The sequence below is a fragment of the Oncorhynchus mykiss genome, chromosome 15, assembly GCF_013265735.2.
Source record: "Oncorhynchus mykiss isolate Arlee chromosome 15, USDA_OmykA_1.1, whole genome shotgun sequence".
NCBI classification, from domain to species: domain Eukaryota; kingdom Metazoa; phylum Chordata; class Actinopteri; order Salmoniformes; family Salmonidae; genus Oncorhynchus; species Oncorhynchus mykiss.
In genome coordinates, this window is record NC_048579.1 from 40,187,072 (window position 1) to 40,200,332 (window position 13,261).

General features: G+C 41.0%; 1 protein-coding gene across 1 annotated transcript in view; it reads right to left on the bottom strand.

The window, feature by feature from the left end:
* The window catches only part of masp1 (mannan-binding lectin serine peptidase 1), a gene marked incomplete at its 3' end in the record, with an annotated part of 71,543 nt that overhangs the window by 17,406 nt on the left and 40,876 nt on the right, over positions 1–13,261 (bottom strand).

A 13,261-nucleotide genomic window follows, 5' to 3' on the forward strand; every position in this document is an offset into this window, starting at 1 on the left:
GCTACATATTCGTCGCCAAACCCACTGGCTCCAGGTCATCTATAAGTCTTTGCTAGGTAAAGCTCTGCCTTATCTCAGCTCACTGGTCACCATAGCAACACCACCCGCGCTCCAACGGGAATATTTCACTGGTCATCCCCGAAGTCAACACCTAATTTCGCCGCCTTTCCTTCCAGTTCTCTGCTGCCAATGACTGGAACGAATTGCAAAAATCTATGAATTTGGAGACTAACTTTAAAGCATCAGTTGTTAGAGCAGCTTACCGATCGCTGCAGCTGTACACAGCCCATCTGTAAATAGCCCATTCAACCAACTACTTACCTCATCCCATATGTTTTTTTTCTGCTCTTTTGCACACAAGTATTTCTACTTGCACATCTATCACTCCAGTGTTAATTGCAATTACTTCACCACTATGGCCAATTTATTGCCTTACCTCCTTACTTAATTTGCACACAGTGTATACAGATTTTTCTATTGTGTTATTGACTGTACGTTTGTTTATCCCATGTGTAACTCTGTGTTGTTGTTTTTGTCACACTGCTTTGCTTTATCTTGGCCAGGTCGCAGTTGTAAATGAGAACTTGTTCTCAACTGGCCAACCTAGTTAAATCAAGGTGAAATAAAAAATAAATAAATAAATACACTCGTATCCATGGACCGGTTTGTAAATAAAACATTCTCCATTCAGACTGCAAAGGCTATAGTTTCCTCCTTAACCTGATTTAAAAGCAAGAAGTCCAGTGTGTTGTGTACCGTGTTTAGCCAATCAGGTTTTCCCCCTGGCTTGATAAAAGATGTCCTTATTGAACAGTTTTTAATGACACGTATTGGATTTGTTGGCATGAACTCATTTACAGAACATTATTGATAGTTTCACAGAAAGTGAAATTATAAAGTAGAATTCATATATTCTTTCACTCCAGATGCAATTCATGTAATGATTATTTGAACAGGTCTCTCTCTCTCTGTCTTAACTATGCAAGGATAATAAACAGAGTAGCAGCAGCGTAAAAATGGGGGTGGGGTGGGGACAATGCAAAGAGTCCAGGACGCCATTTGATAAATTGTTCAGGAGTCTTATGGCTTGGGAATAGAAGCTGTTAAGAAACCTTTTGGACCTAGACTTGTGCTCCCGTTACCGCTTGCCGTGCAGTAGCAGAGAGAACAGTCTATGACTAGGGCGGCTGGAGTCTTTGGCAAATTGTTGGGCCTTCCTCTGACACCACCTGGTATAGAGTTTCTGGACGGCAGGAAGCTTGGCCCTAGTGATGTACTGGGCCGTATGCACTACCCTCTGTAGTGCCTTGCGGTCAGAGGCCGAGTAGTTGCCATACCAGGCGGTGACACTCTCGATGGATTGTATCGAACACGTTCGATTGGAGAACCATCTAATGAGTGAACATGTAGCTCATCTGAAACATTCTTACAAGAGATTAAAAACATGTATTTAGTTTTGCCAGTATAAAGAAAAAGTTTTAAATCTGCAAGGGATTCCTGTATAGCTATAAAATCTAACTAATTTTGACAAAGCCAGATCAACAGTCGGGGTAATAGCATGTATAGCATGTATAATAGTATCATAAAAAAAGATACGTCCCTTTATCAGAACCCTGTTTCTGTGTTATATTCATATGCTTTTCTAATAATCCATTTCTGTGTTCATGAAATGACTGACTGAGCGAATCCTCACTATCAGTATCTGCAATTTGGCAGTATGCCCAGAACCTTGTTTTGAGAAAGGGATATCTCAGTTTCAAGGTCTCAGCTTAGAGAGAAGAAGCCTTGTGAGGTATTGGTCTGTCACACGCATGACCCTGTATGGGTCGGTCACTTGAATGAAGCAAATGTTAATGATGAATTAATTATGAATCATGAATATGCTAAATCCTGGAAATATAACTTGTCTGTATATAAGGGAACTAATGGGACTGCCCCGGGAATTGCTCCTGATCGACATGTGTACTTGGTGCATTGAGTTGGTTGGAACCTCCCCACCATGCTGATAATAAAGAATTATTCATTTAAGATTGACTTCGAATGTCCCTATGTAGAATTTCCACAACAATAGTCTTAAAGAAAAGCTTTGACTGTGATTTCTCTGATCATTCAGCAGGTTTCCCCTATCAGCATCCAGCCCAATATCATTGTGAATAAGCTTAGAAGTTCTTTCAAAGAGATAGCCCGCTGAAATAAAATGGTGATTAAATGCATCAATGATGGCATTTTTTCCCATAATGAGACCAGTGTCTGAATTAATTTGTTGTGGCAGAGAGGAGGAAGTCAATCCCTTCAGGGTTTAGCCAGGTTCCCATTACAATCCGAAAGAGCGCTTACATAATAATCAGATTTAGCCTTTTTGATTTGTGACTCACCATCCGGATTCAGTCTCATGTAGCAAAATGTGAAGTTGTGTTTTTGACAATGGATAAAAGTAGAGACTCAGAGGTACAAAATGGTAAAACATACACTGCATTTGAGGAACAATGGGAAAGTTGATCACCTTGTAAACTCACTTTTGAGAAAATCGCATTTGAATGTTTTGCTATCGAGTGAAGAGATCTTCTTTGTCTATACACATTCAGCATTGTTCACACCCTCTTAAGCTTTAGCCCCACCCATCTCAGAGCACTCTCTGAGTGCACACTTGATGCTCTGGCCGATGATTTGTTTACCTCTGGACAACATGAAAACAGCCTAAACAGCTCAGCTGGCAACTTTTTTGCAGATGTTTACTGACACCAGACATATTTAACGGGTGTTGTACACAAGTCATGTAACGTTAGCTAACGAGCCAGCCAGATAACGTTAGATAGTTAAACAACAATGAACAAAGTGCCAACAATGCCTAACATTAGGCTCTAACTAGAAAAGCAAACAGCTCTGGGAAACTAATAATAACATCCGCTAGGGAGCCAGCCAGCTAAAGTTAGCCAGCTAGCTAACAGTTCACATTAGCTTAAGATATATAGCTAGCTGGATAGCTAGTAAGCTAAACAATGAATCAGAAGGCTTCAGATAATAACTACAGAACGAAGCCAACCTCAGTGTAAGCTTTGGTTGCGATTGGTATGAACTTTGAACTCTTATTCGCTACAGAAGTGATACCTCCTAGCCGTTGAGTTAGCAACAAAAAAAAACGCGGGCTAGGAAAGAATAGACAGAGTATTCCGTCTACCACACAACGATGTTACTACAACGTATTTAATTTACCACACCACCAGAGACATTCTTCCGAGGACAGGAAGATCTGTTGGCCAACATGACCAGCATCTACGGCCAACAGCTCAGAGTAAATATTTATTGCATTTTCCTTTTCCAAATGGGCGGGAATTTAGAAAGCATAAGATTCTGTATTTACAATAAAGTAGCTGCCTAGACATCGCTTCTCCCTTTGTTCTTCAGTCTTCCTGCTCTTTCACTCAAACGCAGCCCCCTTTTCTTTGTGTAACCAGCTGTCATATCTGTTCCATCCGCTAAGGACGTTTTCCTTTATGACATAATTTGTAATCAAGGTATGATTCATTCTGTGTATATGTAATTCTGTATGATTAGTTAGGTATTTAGTAAATAAATAATTAAACCCAATTTTGTATTGCTGACTCAACTTGTTAGCCAGGGTTCGTGAAGATAACCAAGAATTTACAAATTTCAGATGAGGCTAAAATAAGGTGACAAATAATATTGACTGCTATTGATGTAAAATATTACTAGGTCTTTAAGAGTTTATTCGGAAGATAAAAGCTCTATAAATATTATTTTGTGGTGCCCCGACTTTCCAGTTAACTACATTTACATGATTAGCTCAATCAGGTAATATTAATTACAGATAAAGGATAGCCAAAGACACGACATATATGAAAGGTTTTATTTTAACAAATCTTTGGGCTAATCCAGAGACTGAGGTGGCCTTTTCAAATCTTGACGTTATGGTCAATGAACTATTTCTGTGGATTTCGATGTGTGTTGGGGCTATTGTTTTACAAGAAGATCCACTTGGGGCAAAGTTTCAGCCTCCTGGCAGAGGTAACCAGGTATTTGGCTAAAATGTCTTGGTACTTGGTGAAGTTCCTGATGCCATTTACCTTAACAATGGCCCTAGGACCAGTGGAAGCTAAATATCCCCACGACATAAAAGATGCACCACCATATTTTACAGTAGAGTTATGAGGTTATTTTCTGCATAGCAGCGTTCTTTTGACACCAAACCCACCACTGGCATGCGTCGCCAAATAAATGTATTTTCATGTCATCTGATCTGTCACGCCTTAGAGATCCTTTTTATGTCTCTATTTTGGTTTGGTCAGGGCGTGAGTTGGGGTGGGCATACTATATTTTGTGTTCTATGTTTTCTATTTCTTTGTGGTTGGCTGGGTATGGTTCTCAATCAGGGACAGCTATCTATCGTGGTCTCTGATTGGGAACCATACTTAGGTACCCTTTTTCCCACCTGTGTTTGTGGGAGGTTGACTCTGTTTAGAGCACTTTGCTTTTGAGCTTCACGGTTTATTTTTGTAGTGTTTAGTGTTTTTTTTGGCGTCATTTTGATTAAAATAAAGAAAATGCACGCTCACCACGCTGCACCTTGGTCCTCTCCTTCCAACAGCCGTGACATGATCATAGGACCGATTCCTATTGAAGTGCCAATGGCATTCAGCAAACTCCTGGTGTTTACATTTGTTGGTTGCGCTCAATAAAGTATTTTTCTTTCTTTCTGGCAACCCTTACAAAGAGCCTATTGGCATGGAGGGGGTGTCGAATTGTACATTTAGAGACTTGGTGACCTGAAGATGCGACCAAATTCTGTAAAGCTCAACAGTGGCCCTTGGACTTTTCTTTGACTCCCGAACGATCTTCCTCATTGTTGTGCGTGGGGACAAGAAACGCATACGTCCAATACCAGGAAGATGTGGTGTGTGTGACCCGAGATAGAGATAGCCTGGAAGAGTTATGAATAATGCCTCATTGTCTCATCTTCCTGGCATCTGGGAAACTAAGCCGGGTTGGGGGTAAAACATGTGTAGATAACCAAGGTGGCTTATGGGAAATGGAACCAGTCTAACTAAACATTTTTAGGTCCTATATCATATCAGTTTTTAAAATTTCAGTTAGGCTGCTCAGCTCAACAGTCGAGACTGTGACCAATGACCAAGTCTCTCTCAGTACTGAATTTCCACGACACACATCCAGCCATGATTGGGAATCCCATAGGGTGGCGAACAATGGGCGCAGCGTCGTCTGGGATTGGCCAGGGGTAGGCCGTCATTGTAAATAAGAATGTGTTCTTAACTGACTTGCCTCTTGTAACTACCCATCCCGGATCCGGGAGCGTAATCATCAACTGACACTAATTAGCATAACACAACGGACATAAATATTACTAGAAAATATTAATATTCATGAATTCACAAGTGAAATATATTGAAACACAGCTTAGCCTTTTGTTAATCACCCTGTCATCTCAGATTTTGAAAATATGCTTTACAGCCAAAGCAAGACAAGCATTTGTTGTGTAAGTTTATCGATAGCCTAGCATAGCATTATGCCTAGCTAGCAGCAGGCAACCTGGTCACGAAAATCAGAAAAGCAATCAAATTAAATAGTTTACCTTTGATGCGCTTCGGATGTTTTCACTCACAAGACTCCCAGTTAGATAGCAAATGTTCCTTTTTTCCAAAAATATTATTTTTGTAGCCGAAATAACTCCGTTAGTTCTTCACGTTTGGCTGAGAATTCGACCGGAAATTGCGGTCACGACGCCGAAAAATACTCCATAATATCGACAGAAACATGGCAAACGTGGTTTATAATCAATCCTCAAGGTGTTTTTCAAATATCTATTCGATAATATATCAACCGGGACAGATGGCTTCTTAGTAGGAAAGAGAGAAACAATGGCCACATTTGTCCTTTACGCACAAAACACTCTGAGAGACTTCAGCTGACCACTGATGCAATGTTGACGTTCAGGCTAATTTTTCAAAATAAATGCCTGAAACTATGTATTGTGACACTAGACACATTAGGGAAGCCATAGAAAAAGGAATCTGGCTGATATCTCATTCACTGCTCAATAGGGACGCATAGGAACGCAGAGGTTTCTAAATAAGAGTCACTTCCTTATTGGATTTTTCTCAGGCTTTCGCCTGCAATATCAGTTCTGTTATACTCAGATAATATTTTTACAGTTTTGGAAACTTTAGAGTGTTTTCTATCCTAAGCTGTCAATTATATGCATATTCTAGCATCTTGTCCTGACAAAATAGCCCGTTTACTTAGGGAACGTTATTTTTCCAAAAATGAAAATAGTGCCCCCTAGATTCAAGAAGTTAAATAAAGGTTAAGTAAAAATATATCAAATAAATAAGACAGGGCCTTTAACTGCCTATTGAACGTATTGCGTTTGAGTTGTGGACTCCATGTGACTTTAAAAATCACAAAGGACTTAGGTTGATGCATCTGATAATGAGGACCTTACTTCCTAGACTAGATCCCATCAAGATCTGGTTTATGCAGATGAATCCGAACATTGACTGAAACTTGGATCTCTGGGGACATTCTGGATTGATAATAATATTGATGGTTATAATGTGTTCATAACTGACAGACGGGGTACAGTTGGTGGAGTGGCCATTCTTATAAAACATTATTTATTTGTCTTATTACTGAAATTCATTTCCTTTACCAAAATAGTTTATCTACTATCTTTAAGTCTTTGTCTGGGGAACAATGTATCCATAACTGTTACAGGAATCTACCGTCCTCCCTCAGCTAACCTTTGTGCACCAGAGGAGTTAACTAGTTTGTCATCTTCTTTTACTAAATCCAAGTTATTATCCTTGGTGACCGCTTTTTGACATCTCACACCTGGTCATAAATGTTATGCAGCAAAGGACTGTCTGGCTCTCTAGTATGAACCAAAGGAATATCTTTGTTCAGACTTTTGCCAGCCAAAAACTCTAACGTCCAAAAAGTTAACTTTGGAACAATATTTCTAACATCCAAATGTGGGAAATGGTCAGTGAGTAGATGTAGAAATATAATGTCATATTGTGAGGTCATTAGAAAGGTTAGAAAGGAAATATTGTCATTTGAAAAGTATTTATAGGTATGAAGTCTCCATCCAATACGTTGTGTAGACAATGTGAAAAATGACGAAGACATTTGTGTTAATATGGGAATGTGATTTTAGGAGCCATAAGAGAATATGCCAAAGATATGATTAGATGTTAAGTAGCCACACCCTGAGTGTGTCAGAAGGACGTAGCCGTCCCCTTTTGCCAGAGTGCTTAAAAGGACTGGCAAAGAATAAACATCAGACCAGAAAGACTTAAACGTGTGGACCACAGTCTCACATGGTTAGAAGAACTTAATCTCAACACGAGGTGAAGAAAATTAATTTGCCAGACCACCGCCAGGCTGCAGTTTCGTGTGAAAAGTGGTTTGGAACTTTGACCATCTACCCGAGGAAGAGGAGAAGAAAACTCCCCTCTCAGACAATCACTGTACAGCTAATTAGCTGTTCTTAGGAAACAGCCCATTGGAGACCGGACAACTAAGAAGAAGGACATTGTGACCTCTGGTGGACAATCAGAGCATGTACTAGTGGCCCACAGGAATGGCTCACCAAACCAACATTCTTCCGGAGGCGGGCTAGTTCCGACAGAGAAACGGCGAACGGCATTCACACGTAAATACATTCATTATATTTTCCAAACGTATATCCACAATCATGTCCCTTTCTCTCACTCTTTTCCCCACCCTCTCTCCATAAGCCGTCATATCTTGTCAGTCCACTAGGGACCTTTGTCTCATGTAAGTGTATTCTGTGTTATTATTTAGTTAGTTAGTAAATAAATAATTAAACCAATGTGTGTAGGACTGAATGATGAGCAAAGCTGGGGTTCTTGCAGATCCAAGAAGATTACAACTGTTCAGAATGAGATTGATATGAGGTAATGATTAATAAGTGACTTATTGATATAACTTATACATCTTCTAGAGTTTAATTCAGGAGATGGTAACTCGTTTAACTTCTTATGGATAGGGGGCAGCATTTTCAAATTTGGATGAAAAGCGTGACCAGAGTAAACTGCCGCCTACTCAGTCCCAGGTGCTAATATATGCATGTTATTAGTAGTATCGGATAGAAAACACTCTGAAGTTTATAAAACTGTTTGAATGATGTCTGAGTATAACAGAACTCATATGCCAGGCAAAAACCTGAGAAAAAAAATCCAACCAGGAAGTGGGAAATCTGAGGTTTGTAGGTTTTCAACTCAGCCCCTATTTCAAATACAGTGGGATATGGGTCATCTTGCACTTCCTAAGGTTTCCACTAGATTTCAACAGTCTTTAGAACATTGAAAGTTACCTCTCGTTCCATTGCTTATCTACAGACAAATGAATTCTCCGGTTGGGACATTATTGAACATTTATGATAAAAACATCCTAGAGATTGATTCTATACATCGTTTGATTTGTTTCTACGACCAGTAATAACTTTTTGGAATTTTCATCCGACATTTCCGCTGGACTTGCCCGCGCCTCGTGAGTTTCGATTTGTTTACTAAACGCCCTAACAAAAGGAGGAATTTGGACACAAATTATGGACTTTATGGAACAAATCAAACTTTTATTGTGGAACTGGGCTTCCTGGGAGTGCATTCTAATGAAGATCATCAAAGGTAAGTGAATATTTATAATGCTATTTCTGACTTATGCTGACTCCAACATGGCGGATATATTCTTGGGTTGTGTATGTCGTCTGAGCACCGTACTCAGATTATTGCATGGTTTGCTTTTTCCGTAAAGTTTTTTTGAAATCTGACACAGCGGTTGCATTAAGGAGAAGTATATCTTTAAATCTGTGAATAACACTTGCATCTTTGATTAATGTTTATTTTGAGTATTTCTGTGATTTGATGTGGCTCTGTGCAAATTCACAGGATGTTTTGGAGGCAAAGCCAACGCCAGTAGGGATGACAAAGCGTTATATTTACAGGTGCCATAATTCTGTCCTACTCGAGCATACTAAATGTAACGAGTACTTGTGTGTCAGGGAAAATGTAAGGAGTAAAAAGTACATACATTTTCTTCAGGAATGTAGTGGAGTAAAAGTAAAAGTTGTCAAAAAATATAAATAGCAAAGTACAGATACCCCAAAAAACTACTTAAGTAGTACTTAAAAGTATTTTTACTTCAGTACTTAATACAACTGGAAATCAGCTCTTGCACTGCCACTCCATAATGGCGTGGATAGTAGTGATATTAATAATTATCACCCCATATGAAGGCAATTACGGACTACAAAATGAAAACCAGCCACGTCATGGACATCGACATCTTGCTTCCAGACAAATCACACAACTTCTTTGCCAGGGATAATACAGTGCAACCGACGCCACCCCCTACCAAGGAGTGCAGGCTACCCAGACACGAGTAAGACATTTAAACGTGTTTAACCTCGCAAGGTTCCCGGCCCAGACGGCATCCCAAAGCCAACGCCAGTAGGGATGACAAAGCGTTATATTTACAGGTGCCATAATTCTGTCCTACTCGAGCATACTAAATGTAACGAGTACTTGTGTGTCAGGGAAAATGTAAGGAGTAAAAAGTACATACATTTTCTTCAGGAATGTAGTGGAGTAAAAGTAAAAGTTGTCAAAAAATATAAATAGCAAAGTACAGATACCCCAAAAAACTACTTAAGTAGTACTTAAAAGTATTTTTACTTCAGTACTTAATACAACTGGAAATCAGCTCTTGCACTGCCACTCCATAATGGCGTGGATAGTAGTGATATTAATAATTATCACCCCATATGAAGGCAATTACGGACTACAAAATGAAAACCAGCCACGTCATGGACATCGACATCTTGCTTCCAGACAAATCACACAACTTCTTTGCCAGGGATAATACAGTGCAACCGACGCCACCCCCTACCAAGGAGTGCAGGCTACCCAGACACGAGTAAGACATTTAAACGTGTTTAACCTCGCAAGGTTCCCGGCCCAGACGGCATCCCTAGCCGCTTCCTCCGAGCATGTGCTGACCAGCTGGCTGGTGTGTTTACGAACATATTCAATCTCTCCCTGCTATACCCACATGCTTCAAGATGGCCACCATTGATCCTGTAACCAAGAAGACAAAGATAACTGAACTAAATGACTATCGCCCCGTAGCACTCACTTCTGTCATCATGAAGTGCTTTGAGAGACTAGTCAAGGATAATATTCCCTCAACCTTACCTGCCACCCTAGACCCACTTCAATATGCATAACGCCCAAAAAGGTCCCCAGACGATGCAATAGCCATCACACTGCACACCGCTCTATCCCATCTGGACAAGAGGAATACCTATGTAAGAATGCTGTTCATTGACTAAGGCTCATTCATAGTACACTCCAAGCTCATCATTAAGCTTGAGGCCCTGGGTGTCAATCCCGCTCTGTGCAATTGGGTCCTGGACTTTCTGATGGGATAACTCTTTCTGAGTTGGCCATCTCCACTTCGCTGATCCTCAACACTGGGGCCCCACAAGGGTGCGTGCTCAGCCCCCTCCTGTACTCCCTGTTCACCCATGACTGCGTGGCCATCCAACTCAATCATCACGTTAGCCGACGACACAACAGAAGTGGGCTTGATTACCAACAATGACGAGACAGCCTCTCACTCAACATCAACAAAACAAAGGAGATGAACGTGGATTTTAGGACACAGCAGAGGGAGCACCCCCCTATCCACATCGACGGGACAGCAGTGGAGAAGGTGGAAAGTTAAGTTCTTCGGCGTACACATCACGGCCAAACTGAAATGGTCCATCCACACAGACAGTGTGGTGAAGAATGCGGAAAGGTGCCTCTTCAACCTCATGAGGCTGAAGAAATATGGCTTGTCACCTAAAACCCTCACAAACTTTTACAGATGAACAATTGAGAGAATCCTGTCAGGCTGTACCACCGCCTGGTACGGCAACTGCACCACCCACAACTGCAAGGCACTCCAGAGGGTGGTGCGGTCTGCACAAAGCATCACCAGTGGCAAACTACCTGCCATCCAGGACACCTACAGCACCGGATGTCAAAGGAAGGCCAAAAAGGACAACAACCACCCGAGCATTGTCTGTTCACCCTGCTACCATCCATAAGGCGAGGTCAGTACTTAACTGACTTGCCTAGTTCAATAAAGGTATAAAAAAAACGAGAGATTGAAAAACAGCTTCTATCTCAAGGCCATCAGACTGTTAAACAGCCATCACTAACACAGAGAGGCTGCAGCCTATATACAGACTCGAAATCACTGGCCACTTTTATAAATGGATCACTAGTCACTTTAATAATATTTACATATCTTACATTACTCATCTCATACGTACAGTCATGGCCAACAGTTTTGAGAATGACACAAATATTAATTTCCACAAAGTTTGCTGCTTCAGTGTCTTTAGATATTTTTGTCAGATGTTACTATGGAATACTGAAGTTTATTTACAAGCATTTCAAAAGTGTCAAAGGCTTTTATTGATAATTGCATGAAGTTGATGCAAAGATTCAATATTTGCAATGTTGACCCTTCTTTTTCAAGACCTCTGCAATACCGCAGGGGCATGCTGTCAATTAATTTCTGGGCCACATCCTGACTGATGGTAGCCCATTCTTGCATAATCAATGCTTGGAGTTTGTCAGAATTCGTGGGTTTTTGTTTGTCCACCCGCCTCTTGAGGATTGACCACAAGTTCTCAATGGGATTAAGGTCTGGGGAGTTTCCTGGCCATGGACCCAAAATATTGATGTTTTTTTCCCCGAGCCACTTAGTTATCACTCTTTCCTTATGGCAAGGTGCTCCATCATGCTGGAAAAGGCATTGTTCGTCACCAAACTGTTCCTGGATGGTTAGGAGAAGTTGCTCTCGGAGGATGTGTTGGTACCATTCTTTATTCATGGCTGTGTTCTTAGGCAAAATTGTGAGTGAGCCCACTCCCTTGGCTGAGAAGCAACCCCACACGAATGAGCTCAGGATGCTTTACTGTTGGCACGACACAGTACTGATGGTAGCGCTCACCTTGTCTTCTCCGGACAAGCTTTTTCCCCGATGCCCCAAACAATCGGAAAGTGGATTCATCAGAGAAAATGACTTTACCCCAGTCCTCAGCAGTTCAATTCCTGTACCTTTTGCAGAATATTAGTCTGTCCCTGATGTTTTTACTGGAGAGAAGTGGCTTCTTTGCTGCCCTTCTTGACACCAGGCCATCCTCCAAAAGTCTTTGCCTCACTGTGCGTGCAGATGCACTCACACCTGCCTGCTGCCATTCCTGGGCAAGCTCTGTACTGCTGGTGCCCCGATCCCACAGCTGAATCAACTTTAGGAGACGGTCCTGGACTTTCTTGGGCGCACTGAAGCCTTCTTCACAACAATTGAACTGCTCTGCTTAAAGTTCATGATGATCCGATAAATGGTTGATTTAGGTGCAATCTTACTGGCAGCAATATCCTTGCCTGTGAAGCCCTTTTAGTGCAAAGCAATAAAGGCATATGTTTCCTTGCAGGTAACCATGGTTGACAGAGGAAGAACAATAATTCCAAGCTCCACCCTCCTTTTGAAGCTTCCAGTCTGTTTTTCAAACTCAAACAGCATGACAGAGTGATCTCCAGCCTTGTCATCATCAACACTCACACCTGTGTTAACGAGAGATTACTGACATGATGTCAGCTGGTCCTTTTGTGGCAGGGCTGAAATGCAGTGGAAATGTTTTTTGGGGGATTCAGTTAATTTGCATGGCAAAGAGGGACTTTTAAATTAATTGCAATTCATCTGATCACTCTTCATAACATTCTGGAGTATATGCAAATTGCCATCATACAAAACTGAGGCAGCAGACTTGAAAATTGTGAAAGTTAATATTTGTGTCCTTCTCAAAACTTTTGGCCAAGACTGTATACTGTATTTTATACCATCTATTACATCTTGACTATGCAGCTCAGCTTTAGCATAGCACTATGACAGCAACCACTATAGTTGTTAGTGATCTTGTCAATGCTTTAGACACTAAAATCAAATGTATTGCTTTGTTTTTGGACCTGTCAAAAGTTGTTGATACTGTTGATCATGCTAATTTATTGTCCTGAGATGGTTTGGGATGAGTTGGACCACAGAGTGAAGGAAAAGCAGCCAACAAGTGCTCAGCATATGTGGGAACTGCTTCAAGACTGTTGGAAAAGCATTTCAGGTGAAGCTGGTTGAGAGAATGCCAAGAGTG